This window comes from Hyperoodon ampullatus (assembly GCF_949752795.1).
Source record: "Hyperoodon ampullatus genome assembly, chromosome: 2".
In the NCBI taxonomy this organism is placed as follows: Eukaryota; Metazoa; Chordata; class Mammalia; order Artiodactyla; family Ziphiidae; genus Hyperoodon; species Hyperoodon ampullatus.
Window position 1 is genome coordinate 19,577,606 of NC_136915.1, and position 5,338 is coordinate 19,582,943.

Here is a 5,338-nt window from a genome sequence, read left to right on the forward strand (position 1 = left end):
CTCGGGATTTGGCACAGCCGTCTTGGAGCCCCACCGCCGCCACTGAACGCGCAAGTGCGGGGCGCGGGGCCCCGCCCACCCTAACTAATGATTGGCTCGGAAGGAAAAAGGGGTGGGTCAACCCAGGCTGCTTGGCTACCGAGCGTCTTCCCCTCCTGGTGGGCGGTCCCTACCACCACTGGCTCTCAAAGGGAGAAAGGTGCAAGGAGGATGGCGGTGTGACCGATGATTGAAAACTTTAGAATTCACTGCGGGGTGAAATCGAGGGGGTGTGGAAGGCCCGGTGTGTGCAGAGAACTGGGACTGCTCCATTTTGCCGTTGGCAGCTATGGGGGACTTTTTGAGCTGTAGTATGGAAGAACAAGTCAGGAAGCAGGAATACCAGATGGAAGGGCATTGTAACAGCCCTGGCAGAAATGATGGGGCAGAAGGACGATGGGAGGAAGCATTATAAGGGGAGAGGTGGGAGGAAAGTGGGCGCTGAAAGAGGAAGAACAGGTGTGACCATTTTGCCTGTCTAATAAATATTTTTTGAACTTGCTTTGGGAATTTTGAGGCAATTCAAAGAGCTTAACATCTACTTGGAAAAACAAGACCCATGCACAGGCTACCACGAAGGAATATTTTTAGAGTAACTGCATGAGAAAATTGAGAGCCTCAGGCTCAAGGTTCCTCAATTTTTCAGGAACCTTGTCTGGCAGGGAGGTCACCAAATTCCCCTACAGTTGGTAGAGGCTGTGCCTGCACAAACAGGCGGTGAAGCCGTCAGGTGTGAGAAGTCTAATGACTCCCCCGTGGCACAACTGGTACCTACATATCAGTGAGAACTGCTGCAGGTAAGAGTTGGAAGGAACTTTGGAGACCCTCGACACTATCCCCTTCTTTACTCTTACCATTTTATGGAAGAGGAAACTGAGACCCAGAGAGGGGATTGGAGTTGCCCAAGATCATGCAACTAGTTTGGATCAGAGGTGGGACCAGAACCCAGGTCTCCAGATGCAGAATCTATGTCTCTCAAACGCTGCTTCTCTCTTGCACCCCAGGAGGTGCAAGAGAACCTGTCAAAGGCTGTGTCGACAGAAGCAAGCACTTCCTCATTCTAGGAGTGATAAAGGAACACAGTGGCTGTTGCTGAATGAACAGCCATTTTCTTTATTTTCCGTTACTTCCTCCACAAGATTATGTTGTAATATTGTCCACAACAGCAAGCCCAGACACCTAACACAAGCAAACAAACAAAACAACAACAACAACAAAAAGCATTCGTACACATCTTGTAGTGATCAGGGTAATGGTCTTTGATGTTACAGAAATCATCTTGGGGGAGATAAAATAAGACACCATGACCTTCATTTCTCCTTAGCCTCATAACCAAAATGTAAATCTGTAGGGGCAGGTGAGAGGCATTGCAATAGGGTGGAAAAACTGGAAGTTGGGAAACCTAGGTTTCTTGCATTGGACACCACCTTGTTGGGTCTCCTTGGGCAAGCCTTGTCCACTCTCTGGTCCCATTTCCTCATCTAAACAATGAGAGCAGTTCTCTGTGATACCTGAGGTCCCCCTTCTCCCTTGCTCTCACCCTCCATAAACTCTAAGCAGAAATAGAGTGTGATTGTGAAAGGAGAGAGGAAGAAAGTGTGGAAGTGCATTTAATTCAATGATTTTTAAACTCTAGTTTAAAACTCTAGTTTTATTCATTAAACAGATGTTTACTGAGTATCAATTTATGCTAGGCACTTGGGCATTTTCTTTGCTGAAATGAGATAGGACCCCACCAATGAATAAAGAAAGTCATGCCCCAAATTTAAGGAGCCACATATCCACCTTTAAAAAATCATTCAATTTCTTTGCCTTACAAAAAGATAGGTATTTGGGTTAAAATAAAATTCGATTTTCCAAAATGTAATCTAAAGCTTTTCAGAAGCAGTTCAGTGCCACAGATATTGATCAGCCCCTTTAAGACTCTATGCTGGGTCTTCACATAACACTGGGAACTGAGAGATAAACATGGAGCTCATCTTGTGGGGGAAGACAAGCCAGTGACTCCCACTTAACACAGTCCATGATATGTGCTGTAAGAGAGGGTTGAAATTTGTCCTTGGGGGCTGTACTGGGTTGAAGCGTGTCCCCCAAAACTTCATGTCTGCTTGAATCCTGTGAATGTTACCTTCTTTGGAAGTAGAGTTTTGGAGATGTAATTTGTTAAATTAAGATGAGGTCATACTGGATTACAGTGTGCCTTAATCCAATAATTGGTGTCCTTAAAAGAAGACACCAAGAGAAAAGACTTAAATGTAAGATGGGAAACCATAAAGCTCCTAGATGAAAACATAGGCAGAACACTCTCTGACATAAATCGTAGCAATATTTTTTGGAATTTGTCTCCTAAGGCAAAGGAAATAGAAGCAAATATAAATGGGATCTAATTAAACTTAAAAGCTTTTGCACAGCAAAGGAAACCATCAACAAAATGAAAAGAAAACCTACTGAATGGGAGAAAATATTTACAAATGATATGACTGATGAGGGGTTAATATCCAAAATATATAAACAGCTCACACAACTCAATATAAAAAAAGGAAAACAACCTGATTAAAAGTGGTCAGAAGGGGCTTCCCTGGTGGCGCAGTGGTTGGGAGTCCGCCTGCCGATGCAGGGGACACGGGTTCGTGCCCCGGTCTGGGAGGATCCCACGTGCCGCGGAGCGGCTGGGCCCGTGGGCCATGGCCGCTGAGCCTGCGCGTCCGGAGCCTGTGCTCCGCAACGGGAGAGGCCACGGCAGTGAGAGGCCCGCGTACCGCAAAAAAAAAAAAAAAAAAAAAGGTCAGAAGACCTGAATAGACATTTTTTCCAAAGAAGACGTACACATGGCCATCAGGCACATGAAAAGATGCTCAACATTGCTAATTATTAGAGAAATGCAAATCAAAACCACAATGAGATATTGCCTCACACCAGTCAGGATGACCATCATCAAAAAGAACACAAACAACAAATGTTGGCAAGGATGTGGAGAAAAAGGAACCCTTGTACGCTGATGGTGGGAATGTAAATTGGTGCACCCACTATGGAAAACAGTATGGAAGTTCCTCAGAAAACTAAAAATAGAGCTACCATATGATACAGCAATTCCACTCCTGGGCATATATCCAAAGAAAATGAAAACACTAATTCGAAAAGATACATGAATACCAATGTTCATAGTAGCATTACTTATAACAGCCAAGATATGGAAGCAACGTAAGTGCCCATCAAGGGAGGAATGGATAAAGAGGATGTGATATACATACATACATACATATATATATATATATATATATGAAATGGAATACTACTCAGTCATTAAAAAAGAATAAATTCCTGCCATGTACAACAATATGGATGGACCTGGAGGGTATTATGCTAAGTGAAATAAGTCAGACAGAGAAACACAAATAGTGTATGTTATCATTTATATGTGGACTCTAAAAAAATAAAACAAATGAATGAACATAACAAAACAAAAATAGACTCACAGATATAGAGAACAAACTAGTGGTTACCGGCGGGGAGAGAGAAGGGGGAGGGGCAAGATAGGGGTGGGTGTTAAGAGGTACAAACTACTATGCATAAAATAAATAAGCTACAAGGATATATTGTACAGCACAGGGAATATAGCCAATATTTATAATACGTAAATGGAGTATAATCTATAAAAATGTTGAATCACTATGTTTTATACCTGAAACTAATATAACATTGTAAATCACCTATACCTCAATTAAAAAAAAAAAAGACACCTGGAGATAAAGGGTGGGGAAAGGTCATGTGAAGATGGAGGCAGAGATAGGAGTTATGTTGCCACAAGCCAAGGAACACCAGGAGCTGCCAGAAGTTGGAAAAAACAAGGAAGGATCCTCCCCTTGCAACTTTGGAGAGAGCATGGCCTTGCTGACACCTTGATTTTCTAGAGTCCAGACCTGTGAAAGAATAAATTTCTGTTGTTATAAGCCACTCAGTTTGTGGAAAATTGTTGCAGGAAGTTTAATACAGGACATAAAATGAAGTATGTTGAGAAATAATGATGAGTTATTATCATAAGTGTGCAGAAATCTGATGTTACAAAAGTCTAATATTATTATTGGACCTATTAAGTCATATTATCACTTATACTTTATACATATTTATCACTGTTAGACTTATTATTATTGAAGTCATTATTATTTATAGACTTATTTATTATTACTATCCTAATCGAGCAGAATTTGACTGAACTAGGCCAAGAGGTTAGTGGTAAAGAGGCTTAGGAATCAAACAGAACTGGGTTGAAAACCCCAGCTTTGGGTACATGTTAGCAGTGTGACCTCAGGCAAGTGATTTTGCCTCTCAGAGATTTCCTCACCTGTAAAATGAGGATACCAAACCCTCTTCATCAGGTTACTGTGAAGACTAAGTGAGACCCCTCATTTAAAACCACATAGCCCAGAGCTTGGCACATAGTAAAACCTCAGTAAAAGCCAGTTGACTCTTATGACCAGAGCACACAGTAGTTCTACCTTACCTAATGTTACCTCAGTTAATCTCTATCCCATGACCCTGACGATTTCTTTCATTGTACCACCAGTAATCATCTTCTTTCTTTCTTTCTTGGCTCTCTTCCCACCAGATGTAGAATGTGAGCTCCATTAGACAGGGGTAGAGTCTCATTTATGGTTGGACATCCAGGACCTAGCACAGAGCCTGGCACATATTTGTGAGATGGGTGGATGAATGAATGAATAGTGAACACCTTGTCTTGTAAGTATTAAATGAAGACACGTTTCATCAATATCTTTCCTTTTATTCCACCTGTAGCTCCAAATAATTGCATTAGAATTCCTCTGCAGTCCTCCTCACCATCAATGGTTTCTCTTGCCTACTGCTTTAAGCCCCTCTGGTAGGAACCTAGCCTCCCTGATATGTAAGATATGGGTGTCCTGGGATCTCCAAAAGTATGGGGCTGAATCCTTGCTGGAGATGATGGACTGTGGGATGTCAGCACCATACCTGGCACATAGTAAGGGAATTTCCCCCTCCTCCCACTTGCTCTGTTTATTATTCATTATAGGGCATGGGGGTGGAAGAGACAAAGGGGCTGGATTGAGGGATGACCGGGAACAATTCGGGGATTTATAAAATCTCTGTGAATATCTTCCTTTTTTTTGGAGCTGGGTCAGTCTGGGACACTGCCTGCTTCCAGTGGTACCATCAAATAGGTCTTCACAAAACCAATCTGCATCTCAAGCGATCCCAGTCTCCTCTGTATTCCCCGCATACCTAGGAGGACACAATGGTTGTGAGCGGGGATTATCAGGGTGTC